Here is a 19,221-nt window from a genome sequence, read left to right on the forward strand (position 1 = left end):
TAAATGTATTTTTAAAAATATCAGATGTGCCTTCTCTTCCCTTTTTCTTCCTAAAAGTAGGTATAGGCTATATGTTGTGGTTGTGTGTATGAGTGGGTGTTGTGCACATGAATAAACAGGCATGTGTGCATACATGCGCATACGGAGACCAGCAGTTAATACTGGCTCTCCCCTTTAGTCTCTCTCCACTAGTTACACTCTGAGACAGGATCCCTCACTAACCATCTGGACAATAAGCTTCAGGAATACACCTTTCTCCACACCTCCCCTCAGCGTTGGAGTTACAGATTCAGACCTACTACACTCAATTTTATTTGTTTTGATTTTGAGGCAGGGTCTTACTGTGTAGCCCTATCTGGCCTTGAACTCATAGAGATCTGTCTGTCTCTGCGCCCCGAGTATTGCCTGGCCTGAACCCGTGTGCTGGTTGTCCAAACTCATGGCAAGCACTTCACTAACTGAGCCATCTCCCATACTTCATTCTCTTCCCCCTCTTTTGAGACAACTCATTTTGTAGTTCAGGCTATCCTGTAACTCAATGTATAATAAATTAGGCTAGCCTGGAACTTGTAGCTCCCCTCTTGCCTCTGCCTCCTGAGTGCCAGGATTACAGACATGTATCACCTTGTTCAACTTCTATCCTAAACATTGTTGTTGTTTTGCTTGTGAGTTGGTTGTGTTTTTCTTTTCTTTTTTAGAATTTATTAATCACATTGACAGATGAACAAACTAAAATTCAGTTTCTTTTTATTTTTAAAGATTTATTTATTACTGTATCTAAGTACATTTTAGTGGTCTTCAGATGCACCAGAAGGAGTCAGATCTCATTACAGATGGTTGTGAGCCACTATGTGATTGCTGGGATTTGAACTCAGGACCTATGGAAGTGCAGTCAGTGCTCTTAACTGCTGAGCCATCTCTCCAGCCCTTGTTTTGTTTTTCAAGACAGGGTTTCTTTGTGTAGCTCTGACTGTCCTGGAACTAGCTATGTAGAGCAGGCTGGCCTCAAACTCAGAGGATCCTCCTGCCTCTGCATCTATCTCTACCTCTGGAGTGCTGGGATTAAAGGTGTGCACCAACACCGCTGAGCTGAGCTCTCCCTTCAACTTTTACGGACAGTAGCTGGGTTTCTTGTGGTGGTGGTGGATTTTGTTTTGTTTTATATTTATTTTATTACTTTACGGGTATCAGTATTTTTGTCTGCATGGATATATGGGCACTATGTGCCCATGGGGGCCAGAAATAGGCATCAGATTCTCTGGAACTACAGTTCATACATACAGTTGCAAGGTGCCATGTGTCTGTTTTAAGGAACTCACAGAGCTGAAATCCCCTTGCAGTTCCTCTTAGGAACATTTCCTTAAATAAATGTTTAGTCATGGAATACTTTATCACAAATTCAACAATCCCCGCCTGCCGTCACTGAGATAGACCCACACTCTACACAGCAGTAGCAACAAGACTGCAGAGGGTCGTTCCTCAGGGCCTATTACCAAGGCAGCCCCTGAGAACAGAGAGCATGGTCAGGAGATCTTGATGCTAATCTCAAATAACCACTATTTAACTTTACATCCTAACTGAGCAAATTCTCCCCTGTATGCCAATGCAAAGGCTGCAAAGTGAATGAATAGGGTAGTCCAAACAACCTTGAAATTTCCTTCTGCCTTTTTGTTTTGTTTATTTGTTTGTTTTGTGAGACAGGGTTTCTCTGTGTAGCCTTGTCTGTCTTGGAACTTACTCTGTAGACCAGGATGGGCTTGAACTCACAGAGATCCACCTGCCTCTGCTTCCCAAGTGCTGGGATTAAAGGCATGCACCCCACTGCCCACTTCCTTTTTAAGATTCAATGTGTTTGATATTATATTTAACTTTGTTTTAAAAGTCTACCTTCTATATCTTCTATATCTTGTGCTCCCTGTCAACAAATTCAACCACCTGAGGGGGGGATCCCCAAATTAACAGAGCTGTACTTAATATGCAGAGACTGTTTTGCTAGTCCTTGTTTTCTAAACAATACTATGTAACAGCTTTTTAAATAGCATTTACATTGTTACAAGACACCTAGCCCAGACTGAAAGTACATAACAAAGGGCTGGGGGGGGAGCCCTGCTGGCAAAGTGCTTGCCCTGGGTTTGATCTCTAGCTCTGAAGGAAAAAAAAAGGGGGGGGGGAGTTTCCACTCCAGATCCCTGGAAGTGAAAACCAGGAGTCAAATTTCAACATCACCCTGCCCTGCATAGTTTAAAGATAGCCTGGCCTACAAGACTTGGACCAATCCTCTTTTGGTACTGACTGATGGATGCAGAGACAACTGGCTGGTTATACTGTATGTCATGGTGTTATTTGCAAAGATTAAAAACATATCTATTGCAGGAGACATTGTATCATTTGCAATCAAATAACCAAACCCTGTCCATGATGGTGCATGCCTTTGATCCCAGCACTGAGGAGGGAGCGGCCATCAGATCTGTGAGTTCAAAGCTAGCCTGGTCTACAGACTGAGGTCCAGAACAGCTAGGGTTACACACACACACACACACACACACACACACACACACACACTCAAACCTGCCTTGATAAATAAATAAGCAAATAAATAAGCAAACAAAACCAGCCCAATAGCACCCTTAAGTTGCTCATTGGCCTTTCTAAGCTTCACTATCTTAACTGAACTGCAATTCTTTGTTTTGGACAAGATCTTTCCTACAAGACAAACCTTTAAAGAGTCCTCTCTGTGATAAAATTCAGTGTCACCTCTGGAGACTGGTAGGTCCTCAAGCTATGCCTGTTACATAAATAAATGGTGGGGTCCGTAATCTGGGGCTTCATATCATTGTCCCATCTACCTTACAGAGGACCCTGCCCAGCAAAATGAGCCAATGCATGTAAACACACAATTTCTATTTCATAATTAAAATATAAAATATTACTTGCATGTGAAAACATTGCAAGTAGACAGAACCTTGCTGCTAATGTTTGGCAAGGAACGAGTGGTGGGCATTTTTCTTTTCTACTTGTAATTTCATCTCTCTTTGTAAGGTGTGTATCTCTCCATCCCTGTTTACTTTCTCTCCTCTCTCCAGTACCAGGGATCAGACCTAGCACCTAGCTCATGCTAGGAAAGTACTCTACCACTGAGCTATCTACACCAGCCCTCTTTTTACTTTTTTTTTTTTGGATACAAGATCTGAGTTTGAGATCCTCCTACCTCAGCATCCTGAATAGCTGAAGTTAAAGACCTTAAAGACTGGTGCCACAGGGTCTACTTGCTCTTAGGTTCTCTCTCTCTCTCTCTCTCTCTCTCTCTCTCTCTCTCTCTCTCTCTCTCTTTCTCCTCTCCTCTCCTATTCATTCACTACCATTTTTACACTTGTCTCTAACACTCTTTGGGGAAAATTTTGGACTCACAATATTTTTACTTACATTTTTTTTTTTTTTTACAGTGGTTTAATGGAGCAGTTGACATTCAGTAGAAGCTGTCCTTTGGGGACTGGTGGGATTCATAGGTGAAGGTGACTGGCACTCAAGCCTGGTGACCTGAGTTCAATCTCCAGAATCCATATACAGGTGAAAGGCAAGGGCAACATGGTCCTCAGACCTGTGGCCTACACACACACACACACACACACACACACACACACACACACACACACAAATGTAAGATAGGCCTGGTGTTAAGTGACTTGGCCCAATCCTAGTCTAAGGCTTGTGATACTAGGTAGGGTTGGTGTGCAAAGGGCATCTTTGAGGGACTGAAAAGATCTCACGGAACAAAGATGCCTGCTATCAAGTCTGAATGCCTGAGTGTAAGCTGGTCCTCGGATCTCCTCCCCGTTTTATTTGTTAAGATTTATTAATTGTATTATTTACATGTGTGAATGTTTTACCTGCATGTTTGTATATATGTATGGCCATCATATGCATGCCAGGTGTCCGCAGAGGTCAGAAGAGTGTGTCAGATCCCCTAAGACTAGAGGTACAGAGGGTTGTGAACCCAGGCCTCCTCAAGAGCAACAAGTGCTCCTGATTTCTAAGACAACTCTCCAGCCCTCTCCCATTAAAAAAAAAAAATGTAATAAAATTGATAAAGCATCTTTGAGGCCTGGGCAGCACTTGTCTAGCGTGTCCATATAAACTGCTTTTTAAGACTGGGTATGGTGGCATATGCTTTTAATCCCAGCACTTGGGAGGCAGAGGTAGGTGGATTTCTGTGAGTTCCATGACAGCCTGTTCTACAAACTAAGTCCAGTACATTTAGGGATATTACACAGAGAAACCCAGTCTCAAAAAAAAAAAAAAAAAAAAAAAAAAAAAAAAAAACCACCCAAACAACAAAAACAAAACAACTGCCTTTTTTTTTTTTCTTACTTAAGACTTTCAATTGGGCCGGGCGTGGTGGTGCACGCCTTTAATCCCAGCACTCGGGAGGCAGAGGCAGGCGGATTTCTGAGTTCGAGGCCAGCCTGGTCTACAATGTGAGTTCCAGGACAGCCAGGGCTATACAGAGAAACCCTGTCTCGAAAAAAAAAAGACTTTCAATTGACAATAGATTTTTTTGGCAACTAAGTCACTGCCATCTGTAAATAGCTTAGTGCCAATCTTTTTTTATTGGATTTGGGGAATCAATTCAGGCTAGATGTTTGCTAGACAGGCATTCTACCACCAACCCAAACTCTCAGTTCAATAAGCCAGTCAAATTTAAATAAAGCCATTTTCTCACCTTCTCTAAGTTAAAATCAGGCAAGAGGCAGGGTGGCATTGATTATAGGTTTGAGATACATGGAATTCCTGACCTACCGTCAACACTCACAGCTCCTAACAGACAACCCTGATGGGAACTGAATGGGAACAGTTGTTTGAATAGTTCTTTAAAAACTCATTTCCTTCCTACTTCTCTTTTACTATGACACTAAAATGATTTTTCATAATTCCTGATGGCACATAAGCATTCCTCTTCACTATGTTCAAATCTTGTAGGGGCTTAGAAGTGACAGTTCCTAAATGAATTATTAGCCCTAAACAATAACACACACACATGTGCACGCACACACACACACTTATACATGCACACACTCATACACATGTGTGCATTTATGTGTGCATACTCATAGACACACACACTTATAACCATACACATGCATACTCAAATGTGTGCACACCCATGAACACATACACATGCATGCACATGTGCACACAAGTTCCAATGCACACACACAAACAAATGAAGGCCTTTTTTTTTTTTTTACATCATAAAAAGTGCACATTCTAATTTCTACTGGGTGACTTGCAGGTCCCTTCCAGCATTGAAGATGGACAGGTCTTGTGATAAAGCTACTGTACTTTATAACAAATAAACTGGATTTAAACTGCCTAACTCAGCATTTATCAAACTTCCTCATTTTATGGACCAGTGGGAGGGAAAGCCAGTGAAATGAAAACTTAATGTCAGGATGTCAGCAAGCAGAAGCCATGGGAGATGTGCAGTTAAACCTAAGATGTTAAAACTAGTGCATTTGGAATGGATAAGATGTGGTATAATGACCTCTGACACGACCCACTCACCCACCCACCCTGTGAGTATCACTTATGGCATACTGAGGATCTTTGGGACAACTCTGGAAAGCCACACTCTGGTCCCAGGCTTTCAAAATTATTTCCAGGGGAAAAGTATAGAGGTATTTCCCAGTAGGAAATGAATTGACTGAGTTAAAGAGTAATTTCCAGGTATACATCAGAAGGAACTGTCCAGCTGGCCTCGGTGATCATGCACATCTCTTTAAATTAAGATGGCATGTAATTAAACCATTCAGCTTATTGACAAACCTCTCCATGAAGCAGTTTACTTTCACTTGAAATGACCCTTTTGCTTCCGAAGATTCCCCACACCCAGAGTGACTCAACTTCATAACACCACCATTAAATCTCTAGCTTTACAGGCAAGCGGCTGAGGCGTAGAGCGCCAGTTACTCTGCAGTGAGTCAGATCAAGTATGAGTGGCGGGTAGGAGACTTAGAAGCCAGCTTGGCTTCCAAGGCCTGGGTGTGGTTGATAACTTGGGCTCTTCCGGTGCCTTTGCTCAAGTGAGTGAATATGGTCCAGGCCTCCAGTTTACACCCTTCTTCCTCCTGGCTGGACCACCCCACCCCGACCTGGGGCGACCTCCCCTGGGGGCCTGACTTTAAGAACTTTAGGTATCATCCCAAACTGGCCCAGGATCTCTACACATCAGTGTAGCCCCCTCAGACATTTCTGATTTCATCTTCCTTGAAGCACCCCCCGTGGCTGATGGGACTAGAGGGTGCCTCATGCTGTCCTCTGAGCCCTTAACAAGCATCAGGTGACCAATGATCTCTTCACCTACACAGTAGCATCCGCCCCACAGACCGGATCACACCGCTGCCTCCTTCTTCACCTTGGTCTGTCTTTAGAAGAGGTGGGCGTGGAGGGTGGCGGTGATGGGGTCGGGTGGAGAACAATTTAACAATTTATGCGAGCTGGACCGCGGTTACCGAAGCACTGCCTCGGACTGCAAGATGCTCGCTGCTGGGGACCGCCTCGCGCGGTCCTCTCCCTAGTTATCCACCCTACACAGTTTCACAGGCTTTGCCGCCATCCTTCCTCCCTCTTCCTCCCTAGGAGCCTAGCAGTAACCGCCTGGCGGGCCGATGAGAGTACCGCGCGTTCTCCTCAAGGCCTCGGTGCGCGTAGGTGCTCCCTGTAATGTAACTACGATGAAGTTGTGTCATTTCCCATATCCCTTCCCCAATCGCCCGCATCCCTCGACCCTGGCAACGCGCAGCCCCCGCCAGGGCCTGGTGACGCGGGGGAGGGGCGCGCGGCGCAGGCAAAGTTGCTGAGTTGCGGGGCAGGCTCAGAAGTTGCAGCTGCGAAGGCTGCTTCCCTCCCCCTTCCTGGACTCGGCGGCTTGGATCGCACACCCAGTGGTCATCGCCCGCTACCTGCCCTCGCCAGAACCAGGCTGCATCCCCTCCCCGCGCCCACGAGAAACCCAGGTTTCCAGAGCAGTCCGGCTGGGGGGCGGGCGCACTCCATCTCTGCGTTCCGCCTGGGGGAGAGGGGGTGGGGGCGGGGTCCCCTTCACCCATGGGTCCCTGAGCCCTACGTAGGGAGGGAAGCGGGTATGCAAACGGGAGTCAATGGGCGTCCCCACACCCTCTCGTTAAGGGGCTTTACCCGGGGCGAGAGGGGGGCAAGGAGGGGGGATGGGGAGACGAGCGAAGAGGCTCGGCCTGGGACTGAAGTTGCCAACAGGTGCTCATGAGCTCATGTGACCGGGAGGAAGCACACGCAGGAGTAGAGGGTGAAGGGGGTGGGGAGCGGGCTTTCTCAGGGTCCCCCGCAGTGACAGCCACCCAGTGCACCCTCCAGCCGTGGTCCAGGGAGTGTTCGCGGGTGGCTCCTCCAAGCGCGGGCGCTCTCGCGGCCTGCCTGGGAGTAGGAGAAAGAGGAGGGGGAGGGAAGGGATGCGAAAGTGGGTCAGGAATGTGACTGGATGCACACCCCTCCCGTGGCCGCCCGAGGCAGCCAGCTTCCAGCCTTGGAAAGCGAGTCATTTGCTGTTGTGGCTCCCCAGTATTATAAGTGGACGGTTACCAGGGGATCCCGAGGGATGTGTTTCTCTGTGAGCCATTGGGAAGAAAAACTTAGTTGCCTCAGTAACCGGGTTTGGCTTGGATGAAATGATGCAGTGAACGTTGTAGGTGAGCCTGGCCGTGGAGAAGACTACAGTTGAGCTTAGGAGGCCAGAATGGAAAGCTGAGGAGGAGGTGGGGCTCTGCTGTGTTCCGTGTTTGCTTTTTCACTGCCTCAGAGGACATCAGTTTACCACAGTTCTTAGCAGTAGCTAAGTAGAGCAAAGGTTTGAAGTTGATACCCTCGAGTTGAAAGGAACAAGGGACAGTCACACTTTTGCTTTTGGGGAAAGCCTGAGAAACAAACATTAAAGGGCCTTTATTAAAGGGGGAAGACGGGGGCGGGGTGGTGTCCAGTCCTCTCAAAGCAGAAGCTGTTGAGTTCCCTCCTGGGCCCTGGAGCGGCTCACACCCCAAGCACGTGATGAGGAAGGGAGAACGGAGGTTTGAAAGTGATGGGCTTTGGGGTTGAAGGCAGAGGAGACAAGAAAAGAAAAAGGAAAGGAGGTGGGTTGCGGGGGGGGGGGCGGGGAGGAGGAGGAGAAGAAAGGCACGCTGTACCTGCAGAAGGGAGACTTATTGTTAGCTGAGTTTGTTAACTCAGACTTGTCTTGAATACTTCCTGGTTTCTGCCCCATTTTCCTTCCATCTGGCTTTGCCCAGTGGACCAGAGTCACAGGAGGAGGGACAGGAGTGAGGAACCCAAGTGCTGAGAAATCCATAGTAGCACCACCCTCAGAGTTAGGTCACCCAGGAACTTGGGAATTCGTGTCAAGTTCCATTTATTGCCAAAGAAGCCCACGTGGGTCAGGATGGAGCTTGCTTTGGAAGAGTATGCCTGGGAAGTTGAGCTGAATATGATAGCACATGCCTGGGAGGTGAACAAGGATCAGGAGTTCAAGGCCACCTCGTCTCAAGAAGCAAAAACAAACCGGGGGGAAAAATCGTTATAAATTGCATCATATTCTAAACATGTAAAAGGAGGTTGATTATTTTGTTGTGAAGACTTTTGTAGAGATTTTATTCACACACACACACCAAAATAGGGTTTAATTTTTACTGGCTGGAGAGTATAAGAAAGGGTTGAAGTAACCCTGGTTGGCCTGAAACTTTCAAAGTAGACCAGGCTAGCTTGTCACTTGTAGCAATCTTCTTAGCTCTGTTTTCCAAGCTCTGAGATTACAGATATGCCACCATGACATCCAGCTCTATTATTCACTTCTATTAATGCTGGAGATTAAATCCAGGGTCTTGCAGATCTCAGCACAGTCTGTCATTTAGCCATACTGCCAGCCCAGATTATTATTATTTTGCCTAGGTGACCTTGGCTGTATTGTCTCATGAGTAGAATGGCAATCTTGGTAGTCATTGGAATAGCCAGCCTCTATTCAAGTAAAAGGATTTTCTAAATTTAATTTTATGCATACGAGTGTGTTTGTCTACATGCATGTATGTGTACCACGTGTGTTCCTGAGACCCGAAGGAGTCTGAAGAGGGTGTCAGATGCTCTGGAACTGGAATAGTGGATGAGTGTAAGCAGACATGCAGGTCCACATGAATTAAACTTGGGTCCTCTCAAAAGTGTGGCAAGTGCTCTTAACCACTGAGCCATCTCTCCAGCCCCAAGACTGGGTGTTGAAATCTTCATTTCAGCATGCACACAGCATGTTTGCATGCTATATATGCACACAGCATGTTTGCATAAGCTATAGAAGGGCTTTATTTAAAGTTACATATGGCAGACCTTCTTATAGTCTGTAGGAAAATTATAGTTATTATTTTTAAGGGTTTCTGGAAACTTGAAAAAAAGCACTTAGAATTATTTCTACACAAGAGATAGTTTTCCTTTGAAAGCTTGGTTCATAGCAGAAGACTTTCCATAAAAACCGATAGGAACTTCAAGTAAAAGAAAGAGTTAGCAGTGGGACTCAAAACATATTTTTCTCTCATTTATTTGTGCTCGTGTACCTGTGTGGGTATGTGTGCTATGGTGTCTATGGGGTTCCCTCCTTCTCCCATGGGGATTCTAGAGGTCAAACTCAGGTTATTAGCCTTAGTGGCAGGCACTTTCCTTCACTGAGTCATCTCAGTGGCTCCAGCAGGTCTCATACCTGTACTTAGGGGATTCGTCCTAAAGAAACCACTTATGCAGTTGGATGTGGTAGCACTTTGATGCCAGCACTTGGGAGGCAGAGGCAGGTGGATCTCTGAGTTTGAGGCTAGACTGGTCTATAGAATGAGTTCTGAGAAAGAAAGAAAAAAGAAAGAAAGGAAGGAAGGAAGGAAGGAAGGAAGGAAGGAAGAAAGAAAGAAAGAGAGAGAGAGAAAGAGAGAGAGAGAAAGAAAGAGAGAGAAAAGACAGAAAGGGAAAGAAACAAAGAAAGAGAATGAAGAGGAGGAAGAAGAAATAATAATAACAATAATGATGATGATTTATGCAAATTTCGGATATGGCTCAGTGACAGAGTGCTCTATTGGTATTGGTGAGGCCCTGGGTTTGTTCTCCAGTAGTGGAAAAGATTTTTTTTTTAAGTTGTCACCAGGTCCCGTGGCACATGTCTCTACTCCTAGCTCTCAGGAGACAGAGGCAAGCAGATCTCTGAGTTTGAGACTGGCTTGATCTTCATAGCAAGTTCCCAGCCTGTCAGAACTATACAGTATACACAGTAAGCCAGCTACCCTTGGGGGGAGGGAAGGGTAAAAGTTTCCTATTCATTATATTAGATTTTCACATATGTTGGATAATGTGCTAGGAGCAATCTACTCACTGATACCTGTGTATGTATATAAAAGATATCGTACAATATATATGTGCATATATATTATATGTGTGTATATCCTACTCACACACTATATATATATGTGTGTGTGTGTGTGTGTGTGTGTGTTTGTGTATATATATATATATATATATATATATATATATATATATATATATATATACATATACATACCACCAGCTGGTGAATAGCTACCAGTGAGGGTGCTGGACAAAAATTACCACTGGAAATTCCAGAAGGGGTAGAGAGCACAGCATACTAGGTTGGGTAGGGGTGGGGCACTGTGACGTGCCAAGTGCCAAGCTCACCTTCTCAGAGGCGGCTGCTGAAGGTACCCGGAAGGGGATGGAGAAAGCCCACACCCTTGCTCGGGCTTGGTTGCTTTAGGGTGCTGGGAATGTTCTTGTGTGGTGGCTGACAGGTGGCACCTGTCAGGAAGTAGTTCTGAGGATGGTCTTATGACTGAAACTTGGGCTTTAAAGGATAGACATGACTTTTATAGCTAGAAAGGAAAAAGCATTCCTCGTGCTCTAAGCCTGGGAGTCAAGAGCCGGAAAGTTGCAGAGCGCACCCCAGGAATCTGAATTGAGCAGCTTTGCTGGAAGAGATAGATCGGATATGAAATTTGTCATTTCAGTGAAAAGATTAGGCCAGACCAACCAGGGACAAGGAATGGTTGGGTCCTGGGACTTTGTCTGCAGATAACAGAGGATTACGAGAGAGTTTAAAGCAGGGCAAATACAGGCATACCTCATTCTATGCTTGGTAGATACTGTTTTATGGAGGGTTTGTCCAACTCTGAATCAAACAAGTCCATTTTTCAACAGCTCAGATAACTGTTAGCAAGTTTTAGCCATAAAATAGATGTATGGCCTGGTAGTGGTGCATGCCCTTAGAGCCCCCCAAACAGGAAGGACTACGCAGAGAAACTCTCTCTCTCTCTCTCTCTCTCTCTCTCTCTCTCTGTGTGTGTGTGTGTGTGTGTGTGTATGTGTGTGTGTGTGTGACATGATGTTGCATACTTAATAGACTCCAGCACATTAAACATAGCCGAATGTGCAGAGGGAAACCCAAGGAATTCTGTGTGGCTCACTTTTTTATTCTGCTCATGTTATTGCAGTGGTCTGGAGTGGGCCCTGGTAGGCTATAGGAGATCAAAGTTAGATTTGGAGGAGATCAGCCTTGGGTGGCAGTAGGAGTTGAAGGACCATGAGTGGTGATGGCAGGGACCCAAGGGGACAATACTTTTGTTAAAGGAAACAGGAGTGGGGATGTAACTCACTGGGGTACTTGCTTAGAGTATGCAAGACCCTCACAAAATGATTTTTATAAAGATAAAAGAGGGGCTGGAGAAATGGCTCCTTGGCTAAGAGTGCTTCCTGCTCTCAGAGGACCTGGGTATGGGTCCCAGCATCCATACTGGGTAGCATACAACTGTGCATAATTTCAGCCCCAGGGGATCTGATACTCTCTTCTGGCCTCCACAGGCAACCCCCCCCCCACACACACACACATGCACACACATAAATAATATTAAAACAGAAAATGACTGTCTTTTATGGAAGGTTATGGGCAGGACTCAAAAGTCACGGTACCTGATGCTGTATCTCCAGATGCTTTGAGTGGTAGGATGATCCACAGGAAGCCTGCGTTCGAGGCAAACTGACAAATGTTCTTTTGAGAAAGTTGTGTCCGAGGTCATGTTAGAACCTGGGTGTAAGCGATTTAGGGGAATGGGTGACTCACGGGCCTGTGCATCACTCACTGGAAGTAATGGCACGTCCCAGGTGTAACCAAGCACCTGAGTTCGAACCAGTTGGCAGAAGACCAGTGTTAGGGGAGCGTTCTCAGTTAAAATGTGCCTCAGTACAATCTGGAAAATCTCCCTCCTCATAGACCACAAATTAGTCATTTCTGGGGCTTTTTCGCAGAGCCCAAATGATGGCTCAGCACTGTTCTAACCAAAGTGCTTGAGCTCAGTGGCTTCTAACCTGCCTCATCAGATTAAGGAGCCCCACCCCTTGGTGCAGCATCAAATCATCCCAAGATCAGCAGTCCATGCTTTCAGATGCCCTTTTAGGACATCCTGGTGTGGGTCCCTTGGAATAACTTCCATCTTTGCCAGTTTACGGTACAGCTGGAGATATCCCCAAGGGTCTTGTGACTCTCCTAAGGAGACCAAGAAAGTTCTAGCTTTCCATGCGTACATCTCAAACGTGTCCTCCGTTTGGGCATTGAATGGACAGCCCGTGACAGACAGCGCTCAGAGTTGTTTTTATCCCAGTGACCTGCCGCCTTCCAAATTTAGCAGTGGTCTGGAAGAGAGGATGGGATGTGTGCCTCAAGACCTCTGTCCGGCTGAGTTGGAAGGAGGTGGCGTTTCTGAGTCCGGTGTGGTAGGGAGTGACTCAAACTGTGTACATGGAAGCCGGTGGGAATGATGCAATAGCCCAGCTTGGGCAGACCACTTCCTGTACCCTTGGATTCACAGACCTAGGGTGTGGCAATTGGCAGTATCCTCGGGAGTAGACTGTTTGGCTGATGTCTCAAGGCAGCTCTGTCTGTCTAAGGTGAGGTGAGGCAAGCCACAGGCTGTAAGCACCAGCTTAAAGGCAGAGATACATTGCCAGAAGTTTGGAGAAAGATTCTAAAAGGCGATGGCCGTGGGTGTGAGAAATAACCTCCTACAGACAAGTCTATTTCTTATTGTCACAAAAGAAATGTGTGCTCTGCTGAACACCAGTCAGACATTTTGTCACAGCTAACTTTCAATCAGGCCAGTAGCCATTATCCAACTACAAACTGATCGCTGGCTCTTCTTTTGTTTATACAGTATAAAGAGAACAGCTCTGGTGTCTACAGTGTGGCATGCCTGGTGAGGGAGCAGACGAAAGCTCCTGTTTAAAACAGACAGTGAGGGTTGTAAGTGGCAGAATTGTCACCTCACACTCCACCCTGCTCTGTGTATGTAGGGCTTTGCTGTGTGCACATGAGTCTGGGTACCCGTGGAGGCTAGAGATATCAGGTCCCCTGGAGCTAGAGTTACAGGTAGTTATGAGCCGAATGGATCTCTGCTTCTCTGGGAGACCAGTAAGCACTCTTAACCACTAATCGATCTCTCCAGCCCAATAGCACATTTTTAAATGCCAGACTATTTTCATAATTACTTACTGTTTTCCCATAGCCGCAATCCATGATGCCCACAAAACAGATTCGAAGGCCATCCTTCCAACAGGTCAGCTTCAGGTCTAAAGAAGTTTTTGGTTTGTATTTCTCCAAAGGAGAAATGCCCTCCCACAGCTGTGGTAGCTGGCGGCGTGTATAGTTTATTCCATGCCTGTCCACCTCAATGTACTGCTGGACTTACGAAACTCATGGAATTGGCTGATTTTACTCAAAACTGCCTTTTGTTTATCAGCCTTAAAAAGATGTGTTAAAACCAGTTTGGCAGCTTTTTAAACCTAGCATGTTAGAAGGCCCAGAGAAGAGAATTTTTGAACAATATCAGTGTTGGAACTAAAACAGAACACTTCAAATAATATCTGCCGTATTCACGTCTCTAAATTCAGAGGACTCCACTTTACAAAGCCAGGATTTCCTGATGAGTTTGGATTAGCAATAGATTTTCTCTCTTTCTTTCTTCTTTTCTTTTTTCTTTTCTTTCTCTCTTTCTCTCTCTCTCTCTCTCTCTCTCTCTCTCTTTCTCTCTTTCTCTCTTTCTTTCTTTCTTTCTTTCTTTCTTTCTTTCTTTCTTTCTTTCTTTCTTTCTTTCTTTCTTTCTTTCTTTCTGATAGCATCCAAATCAGGCATAGATAATATACAGTGTCACCAAGAGCTTGGGACCAAGAGCTTTGGTGGGGATGTGTACCTGCATCCTCACAATCCTGGTTCCTTTCTACCCAAGTTTGACTTAGTAGAACCAGTTTAGAAACAGATGTAGCATCTCTTTCTAAATCCTCTATACTATAATAGTGTAGAAACATAGGACTTCAGATGGGTTTCATTCCTCCCAGCCATCTCTCAACTTGAAATTATCTCATTTATATGGTTACCTTGAACATTGGCTCCTCCTACCTCTGCCTCCTGAGTGCTAGGGTCAGAAGTGTGTACCAAAATATTGGGGAGCTGCAGAGCTGGGCATTGTTTGAAAGACATATGATATGATAGACATGTGATAGACAAGCACTCTGCCAACTGAGCTATATGTAAGGACAGAAGGCATAAACAGCTTTTTAAAGGACTAACTTGGGAGTCTCTGTTATTATGTGTAGTGTGTATGTGTGTGTCTCACACACACACACATATATGTATACATTTATATGTATATGCATATACATTTGTGTAAGTGTGTCCATGTATGTATACCTATACATTTAGTGGTGCTAGGTGTGAAACCAGGGATTTCACAGATACTAGACAATCCCACCATGTACCTGATGGGGTGTGTTGACCATTTCATACTGCATTTATATAATGTTTGCCTTTCTCGGTGCATGATAGTTATGGGTTTCAACAGGACTGCCAGAGTAAAGGGAAAAGCAGTTGCTCTGGTCACATTGCAGACCTCTAAAACGGGAGAGCTGAGACGGGCTTGGGAGCAGAGCGTTGTCTTAATGTTAGTTTTCCTTTTAGATCTGAGGGTGGATGGTTGGTTGGTTTCTGAATTAAAGAAGTCCTCCAGCTTTTAACCCCCAAACTGCAGCACTCCACACAGGCCTGTTTGCACAGTGAAACGGTGTGACTGAAAAGAAACCTTAGGAAATGTGAATGGAGAGCTTATGCTACTTTGCCCGGGTCCCAGAGCTGTGCCCCCTTGCTTTGCCAGTCGTGTCTTCAACAGGACTGCTGCAGACTCCTGAAATGTCAGCTTAGCCCTCAGACTCTGTGTGTCTTATTTCTGATTGCCTTGGTCCTTAGCCAGCCTCATATTTGACACTCTGGGCATGGGCAGTGTTGGTGCCACTTGGTCTTGAGCTGTTAATCGTTTTATTATTTCCTGTCATTTTATCTTGTGATGGATGCTCTTGAGCCTGGGGCAGAGGGGGTGATGAAAATGACTTTGAAAATAGCTTTGGAAAGGAGGAAGTTAAATTGGGACTTGAGTCTTGCTTGAGGACAACCACCAGAGCACACAGAATGTTTTAGGAGGCTACTGTGCCCTAGCATGGAAGAAGCAAATGCGTGCCTGAATTCCTTGCTGAAGTGAAGAGGACTTTTCTGGTGTTTTTTTTTTTTTTTTTTTTTTATCATACTTGCATAATTCAGATCTCCAATTCTGTGCTGCAAGGGACAAGACCACCTCCTTGGGGGTCTCTATCTGGCTCTGTAGAACGTTTACTGAAAAGGGTCCTCTTCTCCTTACATTAAAAATAAAATTTGTGGGTTGGGGATTTAGCTCAGTGATAGAGCGCTTGCCTAGCAAGCGCAAGGCCCTGGGTTCAGTCCTCAGCTCTGGGAAAAAAAAAAAATCCAACTTTTCTGCGATTTCCCAGGACTAACTCTCGGTATAAGAACCTAGTTAATTCTCCTCGGATCTTCAGTCTAGGCACAGTAAAAATAAAATTCGCTTTTAGCTGTAGTCCTAAATATCTTCCTGATATCCCCCCCTACCACACAGTCCACTCACGAGGAAGGCCAGGTTTTGCTTGGAAGCTGCCCACCCTGCAGCTTGCAGGAAGACCCACTGGGATGCCGGAAGAAAACAGAACATCAACTTGTGTATTTTTACCTTTCCTTCTGTAGTGTCGGCTTTTCAAGATAAACCATTTTATTGTGGTCAACTCTTGGTAGCATAAAATTTGCTGCTGTGGCTAATTCAAGTGCATAAGACTGTGGCATCTGTCACATCCAGAGTGTTTGTGAGTAGCTCTCCCTTCTACATCAACAGTTTTTAAAAGTCACACAAACACGAGTTCTGTGTCCATTAAGTAAGTATTAACCCCCTGTCACATCTTGCCCAAGATCACCGTAACTTCTAACGGACCTTCTATTCCCTGTGCACAGCCTGGATATTTCATACCAGTGGAATCATAGCTATATTCATCCTTCTGAGTCTTGCTGGTTTATCCAGCATATGTTTTTTTTTTTTTTTTTTTTCAAAATTCATCTCTGCCATAGCACGGCTCAATGCTCCATTCTTTTTTACGGCTGAATAATATCCCGCCCTCTGTGTATAGCACACTTTGTTTAGTCTTCACTTTTCCTAAGGTCTCCTTTTAAACGCTCGATTTCACTGTGTAAACAGGTGCACGTGTTGTTTGTGGCCCTTAGCTGATTTGAACGATGCTGCTAGGACTGGCTTTCAGGCATCAATGGAATTGTTGGGTCAGTTCCTTAACTTTGGGGAGAGCTACCAAGCTCTTTTCTGATCTGGGTACTCCATTTTACATTCTGTCCAGCGATGCACAGGCACGGATTTCTTCGTATCTTTGCTAGTCTTTCTTATTTTCTATTTTTTCAAAATTCTCTACCTCTGGGCTGTGCTGGGTGCTACACACTTTTAATCTAAGCATTAAAGAGGCAGAAGCAGGCAGAGAGTTCAAGGGATAGTAAGTGCCAGGCCAGGCAGGGCCATATGGCAAGACCCTGCCTGTCTCAAAGAACACACTCTCACCGTCCTATCAAAATTAAAGTGGTATCTCATTGGGATTTTTATTTCTCTGATGACATTGAGTTTGTTTCTGGGTTTGGTGTGGTTTGGTCTGGTTTGGCTTGGTTTGGTTTGGTTTGGTTTGGTTTCTCCCAATACTAGAGATTGAGCCCAGGGTCTTGCGCATGCTAACCATATATTCCACTAACTGAGCCACATACCCATTCCATTTTTTTTTACTCTTATTTTTTGATGATGGTGAGGAGGAGGAGGAAGAGGAATATGTGTGTGAGTGTGTGTGTGTGTGTGTGTGTGTGTGTGTGTGGTATGTGTGTGTGCAGGCATGAAGCAGGTGTGAATGTGCAAACCAGGGGACAGTTTTTGTAGCCACCTCATCAACTTTGTTATTTCTTATTGGTCATTGGTAGAACTTATTTCAAATAATGTCTCCTATGTCCTGTGTGTTGACCAATTTTGCATATTTTATAACATGTCTTAGCACATTATAAGTAAAAACATGGAAGACTTGGCTATATGCATTTTTTTAATATAGGAGAATATGCTTCATTGGGAAAGTCTTATTATGACCAATAATGATCTATTTTATTCCCTTAAAGCCTGATATTGTCAGGAGACTGATTGCTTGTTTGTTTGTTTGTTTGTTTGTTTGTTTGAGATCTCATTTGTTTGGGTCTCATCCAGTCCAGGCTGGCCTCAAATTCATTCTGTGACAGAGGCTGCCTTTGAGTTCCAGATCTTCCAGCCTCCACCACCAGAGTGCTGGAATTACTGCCATGCCTGGAAAAAGGAAACATTGATGAAATCCTTAAACCATAGGGGAATTTTATTTGGTCAAATATGATGTCTAAGACTAGAGCCTTCATATGAAATTAATCTCTGGGTACCATGGCTATCTTTTATGATGTTTCCTTTTGTTTCTTTAATTAAGTCCTAGATAGAGAATAATCCCAGCACTCAGAAGGCTGAGACTGGAGAATTGCCATAAGAGGCTGACCTGGGCTACATATCGAGTACCTGACTGACCATCCAGGGCTACATAGTGAGACTCTGCCTTAGAAAAAGAGAAAGGGAGAACGGGGTGGGAATTTACTTAAATGGGATTTAAGTTAAACGTGCCTTGAGCTTGGTACAACAGCCTGGTGAATCAGGGCATTTCAGGGTGCTTATGAATCCTACTAAGAGATGCCTTTGGGGGCTGGAGAGATGGCTCGGAGGGTAGAATGCTCCATGTACAAGCTTTGTATCCCCAGCATCTACATTAAAAAAATAAACAAATCTGGACATGGCAACCTGTAACCCCCTCCCCTCCCGGACCCTTCCCCCTCCCCCACCCCAAACCTGAACTAGGCAGTACAGGCAGGCAGGTGCTGAGGGCTTGCCTGGCCAGCAAGGCCTGAAAATGGGAACCTCATGTTCAGTAAGAGACTCTGTCTCAAAAACTACAGTAGAGAGTGACAGGGAAGACACCCAATGTTGTCTTTCCACACACATGCACTATACAACACACGTCCTGTCATATATGACAACCAGAGCTCACAACTCTAAAGCAACAGACCCAGTATAATGAGGTTATTTTTGAAAACTGTAAGGGGTTCTCTTGGGAAGGAAGCTGGTCTCGTTCGGGACACAGCCACAGCATTTTTGGTGTGGGATTGAGCTGTCAAGCATGTGACTTTCTTCTGTCTTATGAGAGCAAACCTGGTGCCAATTGCCCTAAGATGCCAGCCTCTCTCTATCAAGGGGTGATATTACCTTCCTGGTAATCCTGGTGTGTTTCTTGGAAAGCGACCACAGGAGCAGAGGTTTTCCAAATAAAACATTTATTTCAGTAAACAGGTATTTTACCCAGCCACTCAAGTGCAGAATTTTAAAACCAGTGTTTGCTTGGCCGGCAAACATTTTGTCTCAATCTTCGCAGCTTAACAAGTGGGGAAGATTTAAGTGGCTCCTAGGAAAGAAACGGATGCCAGGGCTGCCAGCAGGAACCCCTGGTTAAGCGCTCATCATTTGTTCTCTGAGAGTGACTTTAATCACACATCTGGAGAACCAGCTGGTGCTTTCTGGATAGCTCTGTGCTTGGTTTCCATCCAAATGGAGGGTCTCAGGTGTGTGCATGCCTTTGGTACCAGCACTGAAGAAGCAGAAGCAGGGAGAAGCTAGCCTGGTCTGCAGAGTGAGC

At 45.1% G+C, this 19,221-nt stretch overlaps 1 protein-coding gene across 3 annotated transcripts in view; it reads left to right on the forward strand.

Moving 5' to 3' along the window:
* The first annotated feature begins 6,837 nt into the window (after nt 1-6,837).
* Nucleotides 6,838-19,221, forward strand: part of Rreb1 (ras responsive element binding protein 1) — a 173,624-nt gene continuing 161,240 nt past the window's right edge. For 2 of the 3 annotated variants that reach the window (XM_030247397.1, XM_030247394.1), the window contains exon 1: nt 6,839-7,013. The gene's annotated coding sequence lies outside the window, so the exon portion shown is untranslated. Of the gene's footprint in view, nt 7,014-19,221 lie in introns of all 3 variants that reach the window. The other variant, XM_006516757.4, reaches the window with a different exon arrangement.

This window comes from Mus musculus, chromosome 13, assembly GCF_000001635.26.
Source record: "Mus musculus strain C57BL/6J chromosome 13, GRCm38.p6 C57BL/6J".
Taxonomy (NCBI): Eukaryota; Metazoa; Chordata; class Mammalia; order Rodentia; family Muridae; genus Mus; species Mus musculus.